Source organism: Saccostrea echinata, unplaced genomic scaffold (assembly GCF_033153115.1).
Source record: "Saccostrea echinata isolate AGI-Se365-2 ecotype Australia unplaced genomic scaffold, CSIRO_AGI_Sech_v1 ptg000056l, whole genome shotgun sequence".
In the NCBI taxonomy this organism is placed as follows: domain Eukaryota; kingdom Metazoa; phylum Mollusca; class Bivalvia; order Ostreida; family Ostreidae; genus Saccostrea; species Saccostrea echinata.
In genome coordinates, this window is record NW_026889805.1 from 2,262,042 (window position 1) to 2,277,170 (window position 15,129).

Consider the following 15,129-nt stretch of genomic DNA (forward strand, 5'->3'; position numbering starts at 1 on the left):
ACTACTACATTTTAAGCAGAAGTCAATCAATCTTTTCGAAAATGATAGGAGATGTCCTGTAGATGTGCAATAAGGTTTTGGAATTTTCAATTTAACCCTGGGGGCAAAACGGGAGTCAAAAAATGATGTATTTTCCACAAAAGCCTGTAGCCCTGTTCAAAAAAAAAATCTAAAGTTTTTGCGTAAGATTTTAAATTTAGAATCTCTTACGACAAATTTTAAGTGCTTTTTACGAACGCATTCGTAGCAGATTGAACTTATGATTTTACTTACGACAAACTTCTTCCCTTGCAACGATCTCAATATGCTTTATAATCCTTAAAAAAGTTGATGATAATAAAAATGAAGCGAAGTTTTCAACACTTGTAAATGAAACAAGCACTAAGCACAACAAAAATCGGGTGTAATGGATTGTGAAGCAAGGAAGTTTGAAATCTGACGTCACCATCACAAGTCTGACGTAAAAGTAGGTCATACTAAAATCTTAAGAGTAACTGCCATCGTAAATATTTTGCAGTCTATTTCATTTAATTTTTCGACAATAATTGTGAAATAATATCAAATGCCATTATAGGATGCGTAAAAAAACTTCTATTAAACGTTTATCTGTGATATTTTTTAATTAAAAGCAGCTCTAAGATACTTACGAGAGGGTAGAGCTTTCGTAATGTTACAAATTTCACAAAAGAATCTCGTAAGAATTTTTGTGAAAAGGAATAACATCGTAAGATTTCTCTTACGATGAAAATTAATCGTAAGATTTTTTGTGAAGAGATCTACTGGTACCGAGAACTCCTACATTTTATGTAGTAACCTAATCATCTTTTAGAAGATGGTTGATGGTGTCCTGTAGATGTGCAATAAGGTTTCGGAATTTTCATTTTCACCCTGGGGGTCAAATGGGGGCAAACAATGATGTTTACTATACAAAAAGACCCTACTGATTTCCAGAACTCTGGGGGGTCAAATGGGGGTCGAGAAATGACGTTTAAAATCTTAATGTCAAAGATTTTATGAATTATGGTCTGGTTGTCGTCTCTCTTAATTTGACCTTAAACGAAGAAAGGGTCAAGGTAAAAAAAATGATTCAGCAAATTTTGTGTTGTCTTCCATCCATGTTCCAAATTTGTAATGTGAAAGGGTTCTCAGATTCTGCCTTCAATTATATTTTCATGTAAAAGATTGACCTTGACTTTATAAATTTTTGGCATGCACCTTTTCTCCATACCACCTGCATCTCCATGTTCCAAGATTAAAATTTTAATGTCAAAGGGTTCTTAAGTTATGGTTTGAAGATGTTTTCTCAATTTGACCTTGAATGAAGAAAGGAGTCAAGGTTAAAATTTTGGTGCAGTGCATCTTGTGTTAATGCCTTCGTTCTATGTTACAAGTTTGAAATCCTAATGTCAAAGGAGCTTGATAAAAAAAAAACTTGGTAGCCTCAACCCCACCTCCATACCACCTCCCCATGATTAAAGTTTGAAGTCTTATTGTCAAAGGGTTGTCAAGTTACGCCTAGGACAACATTTGATTGAAGAAGAAAACTGACAAAAACCGTATGTAGACAAGTATATTCTACTGGTCGAATCAAAACTGCAAAAGGAGTAGAGTTCTGAAAGCAGAACAAATTTGTTTCTACAAATTTATGTAATGAAACTTTCACATAAGATTCAACTTTTCTTGCCCAGTGGTTCTTGAGAAGAAGATTTTTGAAGATTTCTTTTACAGTAAAGCACGTTTATAGCAAACACGCTTATAATGAAATGACGCTTACAGCGAAGCTAATTTCATTCCCCATGACTTTAAAATATATTGTAAACTTAATGGAGCAATTACACTTATAACGAAGCAAAATTGTCCGTCCCAGGCACTTAATTATAAGTGTGTTTTACTGTAAATTCCCATGTTTTCAAAACTTTGATCCCCTAATGTGGCCCCACGTTACCCCTGAAGGTTATGATTTGGACAAAGTTGAATCTACACTAAGTAATGAAGTTTCACATAATTTTAAACTATTTAAAATATTCTGGCCCAGTTGTTCTTGAGAAGATTTTTGCAAAATACCATTAAATTTTCACACATTCTTATCTCCCCTTAAAAGAAGGTTTGACCCTTTATTTGTAAACAATCGTTTTACACAATAAAGAATATTTTACATGAGAAACAAAACTCTTTGTTTTTTAAATATTTCATCACAGCTCTAGTGTGTTTCTTGTTATTTTAACTAAGATAATGATTATTTAATCCTGATTGTTCAATTTTGTACAGGCCTATGTACAGTATGATGCAATAAATATTCGTACAAAATGGCGGCGTGTTCACATTTGCGACGAAAGTAGGTCAGTTTAAAAACGTATATAAGATGTTTTCAAAATTAATAAAACAATTTAAACTTACCTAATACTTTGTCAAATGTCCTTTCAATCTAATTACACTGAGTAATCTGCAAGGAATCGATCGGTAGAGGCAGCCACAGGTTTTCAATAACGTTAAGATCTGGGCTCTGTGCTAGCCAACTCTTGGTAGTAATATTATTTCTGTGAAAGAGCTGTTGAGTACTTCTAGCCCGATGCACCGGAGCATTGCTCTGCTGAAATATGTAATTTTCGGTAGGGAAATGACGGACTATAACTGGCTCAAGTTCTCATACAGGATCTCCTGGTACTTCTCAGCATTAATATTGCCATTTAGAGATGTTATAGTTCCCACACCGTCCCATGTTACACATCCCAAGACCATCACTTCATAATATGGCTTACCCTGTCGTGGTGTCATTAGATCAGGCCTCCATACCTCGTCCCTTTTGCGCCACACACATACACGGGAATGTCCAATCATAATTTTAGACTCATCAGAAAAAATCACTTTACTCCAGTAATTATCAACTGTTAATCGTCTCTGCACCATGACAATTTTTTTTCCGGTTACCCTCTTTTACAACAACTTTTTTTCCTAGACACACGTCTAAAGTACCCATGTTTGTGAAGAGGAGTTGTACTGTGCGTTTAGCAACGTGATTATTAACATTTTCGTTAAGGTAGTATGGGATACCTCCACGTTATGACGTATTTCCGTTTGAAGTATTGTTTTGATTTGCATGAGTGCTTATTATCGGGTCAAAATTTGTAGTTACACCGTTGAAAAGAACACTCTGAAGCCTATTTCAATGCAAGTTCTCACAAGTCGGCATTTTAAGTAAAAACAGACAAAAAAAATCGCAAGTATATAAATTTACTTATAATTGTACAACGGACATTTAAAAAAGCAAACCCCTGTAAAAGGTAGTTTCAACATTGCTGCTTTTGAACACTTTTAAGCAAAAGCTGTATTTCAATTGTTTGAGTAACTGTACAGCACCTTGTGTGCGGTGAGGCATGGATAAGTGTGATTACTTCACATTGTGCTGAATTATCACCAATCAATTATCACGTTAACCACAGCTGGACTTTTTTGTTATTTAATTCAAGAAGTAACTGTTTGGTCACAAATCAGCTAGCTGTTGTATATAGTCCCAAAACGTTCAGATGAATGCAATTGCTCTGAACAAGACACGTCCTGGAAAGCGATTGTCCATGCATTGTTTTCAAAACCGCTCAAAGTTGAAAACTACAAAGTGCGATTTTTTTATGGTTGGGAAAAAATGCTCATCATTTCTAAAATAGCACCCAGGTTTTTTCAACCCTTGGAAAATAAAGAAGGACAACTCTTCCGCTCGGATCTTTTAATTCAAAAAATTTTAAATGCATTTTATATTTTCCATTTATACATATATTTTCAATTTGTTTATTTCACTTTGCTAACATATTAAGATACATTCTTATTGTAGACTTTCATGAAATGTTATCCGTCTGTTTTCAAGAAATAAAGTTTTCCCAGTTTTTTACGCTTATTTTTTGTTGAAAATTAAAAAAATACTAAGACATATTTCTTGTCATTTTTGTTTTTATATACACTTTATATTAGCAAACGCCTGCCTATAATATTAAGCTTATGAAAAAAGAATTATGCAAGGAAAAAATCATTTTTGTATTTCTCATTAAAATAATAAAAAAAATTATTAAAATTACACTTTAATATACTGAAAGGTGGGGGTATTTCAAATCCTTCTAATTTGGGTACATAAATATGTAGGAGAAGTTTCGTTTGGTATCCCATACCACCTTAAATTTGTTCGTAATATCTAACAAACTGTAACTTTATCTGGTTTCACCAACCTTTCTACGGTAATCGGCGGTAATCACGAGCTGTTACTTTCGGAGGCCGATTACTTCGTCTAGTTCTGTTGTTTTCCACCGAACCACGCTGCTCAATACGTTTTTTTCACACTCGAAACAGTAGTACAAGGAATTCCTAATAATTCTGATACCTTCTGAATGGACTTTCCTTGTTCTAAGAGTCTCCACACAGCTTTTTTAACATCATTATAATTTCTTCCACTTTCTACCCATTCTCGTTTAGACTTGTAGATTTCAGGAAATACAGCAGACGACAACAAAATCACATGACCTTTCGATGTCACATGACTTTAGTATGTTAAAAATAGGAAATGAAATTCGATAGCTATTTTTAACCAACTTTTATTTTAGCTAAAGCAGAGAACTTTTCGTCGCGAATGTAAGCACGCCGCCATTTTGCACGAATATTTATTGCATCATACTGGGGGGAGGGGGGGGGGTATGTTTACCTGTCCAACAATTCAGGTGACTGTTCACAGTGAGTACTTTTTAACAATTTTGTTTATATCTGCCTACTCAAAACATGAGGACTGTTATGTATTTGAATTCAAATGGATTTAAATCAGGAACATAGATGATCTTGAAAAATTAGGAGTTCCATGTGAAATTTGTAACAAACCTCGAGAAAAGACTTCTGGCTGTGTCCATTTGTAATTAGATGTAGCTAAAAGACAAGACAGAGAGTAAACTTATTTTTTTTACATTTCTGGAAGAGATATTATTCTAGTTGCAGTATGAGTTAATAAGTGTAAAAGTCAATGTTCCAAGTACGAACAATTTTTTAAACGGAAACAAACTATTGAAATCTTTTAAACCAAGACAACTACCGACAAATAAATTGATGTGACAAGGTTTTGAAAAGTAATGAATCAAATTACAATTGTTTTGCTAATAAAAGGGACTATTTATACATTACATGTCATAGTTGCATTTCATCATCATCATCATATTTGCAGTTTTATCAATCGAAGAACAGGCAGGACTTTTCCTGCAATACTTAAAACTCGTTCAACAGGGCAGAAAAAAATGTAGTTGAAACTTGAATGAAAAGCTATAGTCATGAATGACTTTTTAATGAAATAACAATACAAATTTTGGAGCAGAGGAAGCACGGACCATTTTTCCATTTCTTAAATTCACAGCATCTTGCATAAAGGTGAGGTTGTCGGGAGAGGGTGGGGTGGGGATACAACACACTCAGCAGAAATAACTGATGTTCTAAGCACATGATTTTCCAGAAATGTTATTGGTACTCTCCGATCCTACCCTCTACTCTCCTTATCTTAGCAGCTAAGATAATTTATGTTCGTATTAGATTTATCAATGTGCTATTTTTTTTTCTGTTTTACCCCTCTACAGCCACACTTATAGGTCAACGGTGAATAAATTTCACAAATATCGTAGACTTTTTGTGGTCTTAACTCTTTGTGGTGATACAAATTATAATTTCACGATGATTTGCAAATATAAATTAAATATGTTATATGCAGAAAAATCATGTAATACTTTATAGTATGTTACGCAAGTGTTATCGATTAGAAGGGCCGTTTGATATCAAATTCAAGTTTTTATGAGGGATTTCTCTGCCAGGGGATGAGGATATGCTTTAACTGATTATGATAAATTTACAACAATCCATCTAACTCCATGATATAGAATGAAACATAAAATATAAGTTAATTAGATCTTTCGAAGGTCGACCCAGTTAAGTTCATTTGATTATTTACATATGTCACGTTCAAAAAAGGCAGCAATATTCTGTGAGGCCTGATAAAAAGCGATACTGTGCAGGCTAAGTTCCCTTTCGGTGGAATAGTATTCCCTACATCATTTCTTTATAAACTGATGCTATTTGGTTACCTTATACGTACATATATATTGGTAATGTATGACCAGTTCCGCTTTTTGCCAGTTGTACGGCATAACACAAAATTTATTTCAATACATCAGTTACATATATTTATCTATATTTGTCTTTTCTATGATTTCAAATGAATACAGACACCTGTATCTTAAACCTCTGTTCTGTAATTTTATGCCCCCGTATCGAAGATTCGGGGGTATAGCCCTGTTCGCCTGTCTGTCTGTTTGTCTGCTTGTCCGTAAAAAACTTTAACATAACCCATAACTTTTGAACAGTTGGTGCTAGGGCTTTCATACTTCACATGTGTAATTCGCGCGACAAGACCTTCCTTTGGATACCAACAGTTGTAATCCATTGAACTTGACCTTGGAGTTTGAACTAATTGCGAAAAACTTTAACCTTGGCCATAACATTTGGGCGGTTGGTGCTAGGGCTTTCATACTTCACATATGTAATCCTTGGGACAAGATCTTCCTTTGGATACCAACAACTTTGACCCGCTGACCTTGGAGTTTGATCTACTTTTGGAGAACTTTAACCTTGGCTATAACTTTTGAATGGTTTGTGCTAGGGCTTTCCTATTTAACATGTCTATTCCTTGAGCGATTGGTGCTACGGCTTTTATATTTCACATATGTATTTCTTGTGAGAAGGCATTTCCTTGGACACCATTAATTTTGACCATTTGATCTTGACCTTGATGTTTGACCTGCTTTGATTTTTTTTTAACCTTTTCCATATATATTCAATGGTTGCTGCTAAGGCTTTCATATTTCACAGGTATATTCCTCGAGACAAGACCTTACTTTGGGAACCAACATATTTGATTTGCATTTGAGAAAGTTTAACCTTTGCTATAAGTTGCCATATGGGGGCATCAGTGTTTCAAAAACACATATTGTTTTTTTTAAATTCTGCACATCTTAATATAATTTATGATGTCTTTCTACTATATCTCCAAGATACGAACTACCATTTATTAGGTAAAGTTGGTGCTATCTCAAAGTAAAGGCAACTACTGCTTAGTCTTTTTATGTCTTTTTTAATACATTTTAAAGAATTTATCTGGTGAAAACCCTACTTTCATATCCTTGTGGTAAGTAATGGGCAATTGGTATTCCCTAATGGAAGAGATACCTTTTAAAAAAAGGAAATTCGGAAAAGTAGCATGTTTGTTGCAGAAGAGCAGGGCATTTTCAGGAAAAAGAAGTGTCCATTTGTGGAAAAGTGAAGTAGAGAGTTATCCTTTAACTAACCTAGACAGGGTTGCTCATTTATTGAGTTAATATTTCACTGATCTTGGCAATTGCAAGGTAACAACATGTATAAACCAAGTTAACCTATTGCTGAACTAATAGGGATAACTACTGACCAGAGCTAAGCTTTCACAGATGCTATTAACTGAGTTAACATATCACTGATCTTATTAGTGTAGTAATATAAGCTTATTTGAGGGAATCTGAAGTCTGATCAGTTTGTTTTCTAACTGTGTTCAACACTTTCTATAGTCCCCTTTCCTTTGTTATTTAAATTCTTTTGTTCCAAACCTTATACAAAGCGGATTCTCTGATTTATGGCCTTTCTTTGTTGGACTTAGGACCAAGCATTCCCTCTCTCCCTCTTTTGGTCATTTATCAGGTACTTTATTTCTTATTTTCTTGGGCTGAAGTATTAATTTTTGTTATTTTGTTTCCTACTATTTACTATAAGAAATTATAAATTTCTCTTATCTTTTCATTCTGAAGTTTTTATAGACATTCTGAGAAAATAAACTAACCTTGGTTGATCTGCTGATGACGGACTCTGTCTTTTTACTAGATATGCAAGGTTGTACATTGAGGAAACATATTACTGATCTAAGCAAAGTTATCCATTGAATTAGTCTATCACTAAGATTACATTTTTGTTCATTAAGTTAAATTATCTATGATCTAAACAAGATTGTCCACCGAGTTAACCTATCACTGATCAGATGGATAAGTTAACTTATTACTAACTAGTTATCATTATTAGTTATCAGTAACCTAGACAAGGCTGGCCAATTCCTGTAGATCTGTACCCTTTGTTCCACTGACATGTGTACCCTCCAGGGGAATTTAGTGATCAGATGGATAAGTTTACTAGTCTTATAACTAACTAGTTATCTAGTTAACTAGTTATCATGTTTAGTTATCACTAACCTAGACAAGGCTGACCAATGCCTGTAGACCTGTATCCTTTCTCACACTGACAATTGTACCCTCCAGGGGAATTTACACACTGTTGATTGGAGTAACATCGATGAGTAATACGGAAACATTCATCTATATCTGTAAATAAACAAAACTGTGCTCAATTGTTGTACGAGACTTTGTTCATATCTGTATCATCTTTTTACTAACACACAAAATAAATACCAGTATGAATATTTTGCTTTCCTTTTATTGGAAATTGCAGTTTTAAATAATATTTTGATAAATTTTTCATCTGTAAAAAAATAATCTGGAAACTTCCCTTGTACAAACACTTAGCTACATAGCCCCAAGTTCTTGTAACCCTCACCAAATTAATGATGAAATAAGATTATTATTACATTTTAGTATGAAATGCAATAGCAACATATAAGTCATGAAATCATACAGAAAATTTGAGAAAATATTGACTTCAAATCTGTGTCCAAGCACCTTTAAACAAGCTAGTGAAAACAATACAATACTGGGCAGTTAAAGTAAAAATAATACTTCTCATTACTTCTTATAACTTCTTACAATCACCGTACCTGCTTCTTCCACAGCCAAACGCAGAATGACAATTTCACCTCGGATGCACTCTTATATACCCTAGCAACATCCGGACTAGCCTCGGCTTCCATCATACCTCTAATGATAAAACCCGTTATTAAATGCACACTAGTCAGATCGTCACATTACACACGCCTCGGAGTATCATGCGTCCTCGCATGACAAAATGAAAAATAGACATATTTTTAATGTATGACTGATTAAACATGAAGAATATACATGATGAATGATGGGTCCTTATCACCTACCTGGCGATTAAGAATTTACATGCATCAGCACTATATACATAAACTAGGGAACATGATATCGTACAAAATGTTTACAAACGTTCTTTGTTGACTAGTCTCCATTTCCATAACAAAAAGTTCTTCACTTAATTTCCCAAATGCGCTTGATTCTCTGTCCGTTTTCATTGAACTTAGTTACAGTCACTTCTTGCACCCATCGATGGTATCCTTCTGTCTGAATCCCTGATCCACATGTTGCTGGGTCAGTATGGTATAAAGTGTCTGGACACCTACATCTACACTCTTCCTCTGTAGCAACCCTTTATCATGACAGGTAACTTGGAAGCCAAGGCTGGACTTGGAGCTGTTCGCTTATGGACAGTTCGACCCGTGATTAGCTCTTCACTATTGACAGAAGATGGTCCATCCCCGTTTCCTTCTCTACGGTCTCGATTCCGTCTGCACCAATCTGAACTTCTGGATCTACATCCAAGTCAATATCTTCACTTTCCGCTGCTTCCTTGGATGATTTCGAAGAAACATTGGGATGTTTGGTCCGCATATGTTTCTGCAAATACTCCTTTTTCTTAAAGGATACTTGGCAGTTGAGCTGTATCTGTAATATATTTTGCAAATAACACATTAATGATAAAATGTATGTCTTCTAATGCTAAGCACGCTCACAGCAGTTGTTTTTGATTTTTTGGGGGGCTAATTTAATTTGTATAAATCAAATAAAAGACTTTCATGGAGATGAATGAGGCCATTAATTAAAATGACGGTAGTAACTTATATGGAGGGGATAGGACTCACAACTTCCGATTGTACTTTCGTAAAATATAAGATTGTCGTCTGACCCCCCCCCCCCCCCCCACCACCACCACCAAAAAAAAAAAAACTGAAAAAGGTAATGATTAAACAAGAACACAACATCATAAGAAAAAGTTAGCAAATAGATGGTACCTCAACCAAATGGTCCAAAAACTGCATGCGATACATTTAACATGATAAAAGAGGAGGGATCGCTGGTTGGTGGTGGGTCTTCTAAACAGAGGTGCCTCGTGTAAACGGTGGTCAGAGTGCCAGTATCAAACTGCAACTGATTCTCTAAGCAGACCACGGGACCTTATACCATCAATGGGTAGGAAATACTGATACATCGGTCAAGGCGTGGATCTATGTTTTTTCACAATAAAGGAAACCTTTTACAGGAATCCTACTGATTGGTCATCAGCAAAATTACTTCGTTAAAAACCACCCTGATTATATAAATAACTACTCTGAAGTTGATAGTAAAAGGATGATGGAGTTCCTCTCTGACAATAATTTCGATGGGCACTAATTGTGCTCCTGTATTGCCTGACCTGTTTATATATTCCTATGAAACAGAATTTTTATTCAAAAACTACATGAGAAGAGGATAAAACTAGCTGTGGCCTTTAATTCGACATTCAGATATATCGACGATGTTTTATCAACTAACAGTAGTTAATTTCATTCGTATGTCGACTCGAGATATCCCAGTGAACTTGATATAAAAGACACCATAGATTCTGCCATATCTGTTTCATATTTAGATATTTTTCTGATTTACTCGTATTTGGCTGACTTTTTTCACACAAAAGTTATGCCTTTGTTTTTGTGCTGAATTGACTACGGATAGTTCCGTCTACCTGATCAATACATATAGGGCTCATGGCGGGTGTGACTGGTCAACAGGGGGTGCTTACTCCTCCTAGGCACCTGATCCCACCTCTGGAATTTCCAGAGCTCCGTGTTTTATGCCCTCTACACATATTTTATCGTTTGTGGATTTTTTGTTTTAGATCAATCACTGTTCGTTATCTTTACCTTTTATATTACAGCTTTCAGTTTTTAAAAGATTTGCATTTAAAAAATGAGCAAGGTTTTAGAGCTCAAGCACACAATTTCAATTTTAATAAATACATGTATATATATTAGCATGTAATTTTTAAGCATTTCATATTATATTGTTTGATATCATGTGGAAAATCATCAAGAACAAATTATTTGAAAATATATGTGCCTCTGACATAATAAAAAGTGTGAAATAATAAGCCTACCTATGTTATGAAAAGGAATAAACAGCAAAACCGTGCGTGGGGAACCGAGAGGATAAGAAAACAACGAGAAAGGTGGTCTGCATCTTCGCTAGCCAAAGGTTTCTGATACGCTACTCTCCTCATAACTTATGAGGAGAGTAGCGTATCAGAAACCCTTGGCTAGCGAAGATGGGTGGTCTGCATATAGAGAGATTGTAAAATGTCAGAGGGCGTGACTAGGCACGTTAAATACTCGTATGTATTAAGGTTCATCCTGTCCGATCAAAATATTACATATATTTCTTTACAAATTACGTTAATTTGCCCAACTTTTTTTATTCAGTTGTTTTCTCCTTTGTTCAGAAATAAAAATTTCTGGTACTACCCTACGTCATTTTTTCATTTATCAAGGATTAAATTAATTAAGATATGTTTTTAAAAAAATATTTTCAGTAATGTTTTTGACTTAATATATTTAAGTTTAAATTGAAATATGTTAATAAAGATTTATTTCATTCAAACTGTAAAGGTATGTGTTTTGTTATTTTATCATTTGTTAGGCATTATTTACACACTGAATTGTCGACGGATTTCTCCGTTATTTTCCGATCATGACAAGGAGCACACGGCGGGTGTGACCGGTCGGCAGGGGATGCTCACTCCTCCATGGCACCTGATCCCACCTCTGATGTTTGGAGGTCCGTGTTTGCTCTGCTCCTATTTTGTATTGTATAATGGACTTTTGAGCTTGAATACTGTTCGTTATCTCCATGTATTTCATTATTAAGTCTGACAGGTAAAGCACAAGTTATCCTTCTTTAGGATTTACCTGTAGCTGTGTTACTGTTTATAATTCTTTATATAAACTAAAGTGGTCATTCTGGACTGGTCACGTGACTTTTAGAATTGAATTTTGATTGTTCTTTATTCTGGTTTTTCATGCCCTAGTATTTAGATGGGTGTGAGGGTGTTCTATGAAGTTTGCCGTTTGAATAAGTTTACATTTATCGGCTTGAAAATATTTTTGATTAGGCATTATTCTCCAATCAGGATAGTGTTTAATTGAGGCTTTCACAATTTCTTCATTTTTCCCACTTTACCCACTTTGAGTGAATGTTTGAATGTTAGGCAGTTTGAGGGAGTGAATGATTTTTATGAGATTGTATGAATGCTGTAAATAATTTATGTAAATATAAAAGCATTAAATCATTTTTTTCCCTAAATAATGTAATGAAATTAGAAAGGGAAAAAAATGAGTGCGTTAAAGTTATAAAGTTTTCAAGTTTATATCCTAAAGTATTCATTTTTATAAATTATTCCTTTCATTAAACAACATATAATTTCTTTTGCATTTAGAACACCATATATACTAATACAACAGAAAGACAGATAATTTTTATACCAGACCTTTGCACCTCATGGGAGGTTAGGTTAATTGTGTGTTGGTAGAAAAAATAAGTTATCCATTATCTTTCAATATTGACGTGTTTCTCAAATATTTTTGGAAGTATTTAAACCCACTTTTTCTTATTTGTTTAATTCATGTAGCTTGAAAGTTTTGCATGAGTTATCGATTATTCTAAATTTAATTAGTTTATCAGAAACTATGAATATTACAAGCTTATTTATAATGCGTTTATGGCAAATATTGTTGTATGAAAGGATTATAGATAATTTGGAAAAGTTTGGTTTTATTTTAATTTATTATTACTTTGCCTTGTTAAGATTTGAATCCAAAGTTCTTGTTCTTGCATTCATAACTGTAAAACATATTGCAGGATCATGTCATGGTAAAATCTCACGTACAGTTACTAGTACTTAGTACACAGATCGTAAAAAAGAAATATTAGAGGGAACATTTTTACTCAGCGAATGCAACAAAAACTTATTCTTTATACAATTAATAATTTATGTGAAAGTCTTATTTTGTATTATGTATAAAACACATCATATGTCAGACGTTTTTAATTATATGTACTTACATGTATATATTTATATAAGGGCTGGATTGTTGTCCTCATTATTCCAATTAATTATTAAAAATCATTTAACAATATCATCTCTTACATTTAGTCTATCGAAGAGTTAAATTTCAATTAATCTTATCATTGGTGCAAAATAAAATAAATGACCAAGAAGATTAAACACTACAATAAAACATACAAAATCTGGATTGAATGTTAGTTATTCATTTTATCCCAGTTTCATTTACTTCAATGATGGATATAAAAACATATATTTATATTTAGATATAATTTAATAAATAAAATCTGTCTACTCCCTTATTCGACACCTTTCAAATACTTTACATTGAGAATCCCTTTTTTTTTTTTTTATTAACTTTCATATTCATTTGTCCACTCGATATATACCAGTGAACCTGAAATAAAAGATAGCACAGAGTTTGACACATCTGTTTATTATGTGGATATTTTACAAAAAAAATACGTTAATGGTGACCCAACAATAAACCTTTATGAAAAACGTGATGACTTCAACTTCTCTATCGTCAATTTCCATTACTTATGTAGCAATATACCCTTATCACTTGCATATGGGATTTAAATCTCCCAGTTGATTCGATAGGCAAGATCACGCTCCACGTACGAACAATATCTAAAACGAGGCAAGATACTGACAAACAAGTTGATGAAACAAGAATATCAACAATCCCATATTTCATTTAATTCCCATTTTACTAATTTCCATGTTTTTTTTTTTAAATTTTAATCCGATATCCTGTCTATTCCGACACAAACTTTGTCTCCAAGTACTGTCGAATTAACAAGTTCCACTGTATAACCCGTATTGTTCACAATATGACTTACGTAAAAACGTATACATTCCATTTGACGTTACAGTACAGATAAGGCATTTCTGAAAGAAAATTTTCTTAATTCTCAAACTAAATGATAAAAAATTAAATGATAAATATAATAATAATCCAAGTTATATATTCATGTCTTTGTACTCAAAAAACTGCTTCGTACTTTATTTAGTGTGTGAGTATAAAGCATGTATTTACACATGGATAAAATCTGGAAAGAAAACTCTTACCTAAAATATATAATTAAAAAATATGACTTTCTAAAAAATTAATATATTTGAGACTAACATAAGTCAATTTTAAGTGAATCAAATATCGACAAGATAAATAGAGGATATTCAATGTTTGGGTGTTGCATACAGAATTTATTTCACGATTGGGACAGGATGTTTTGAAATATTCAAGAGTGTGAAGCACGAGTGAATTATCAAAAATCTTGTCTCATGAGTAAAATTAATTTCATATCCAACTACAAATTATTAAATTTTCTGTTTATTACATTTTCTTTGATTTTCCCTTTGCCTCTTTCTTTTCGTAGCACAGTGTTATAGGCTGTAACGTCACAATTAAGCAGTTGAAACATCATAGTTTAGCAATTATGAGATTGAAAACTTTGTAAACATGGATTTCAACAATAATTGGGACAGAATATCACTTTTATTCAATAAATCAACAGTATTTCACCGCTGAAAATGTAATAATATACATTTATTGACTGGGTTCGAGGGCAACATGCGTTTTTTCGGAACCAAGAACCTGGGACCGTTAGGGATCGACAAAACGCATTTTGCTCAAGAACACAGTCAATAAATGTTTTGTTATACCTTTTATTTATTTATTTATATTTTTTGTTATATATGTATCGTTTGCTGGCTTTCATACCAACGAATGCAAATAAGATTTAGCTAATCACGCCCACAGTGTGACGTAAGCGGTAAAATATCTCGTTCACAGGTCCAATATCTCACTCTGCGGTCAAACATCGATTTTTTATGACCGCTCAGTAAAACATTAGGAGTGTTAAACCTTTTTAGCATAGATTTATTTAAGAACTAATTTTTAAAGGTATAACAAACAAAATTTATACATTGAATATATGATGTTAAAACCTCAAAAAGCATATGAAAAAATCA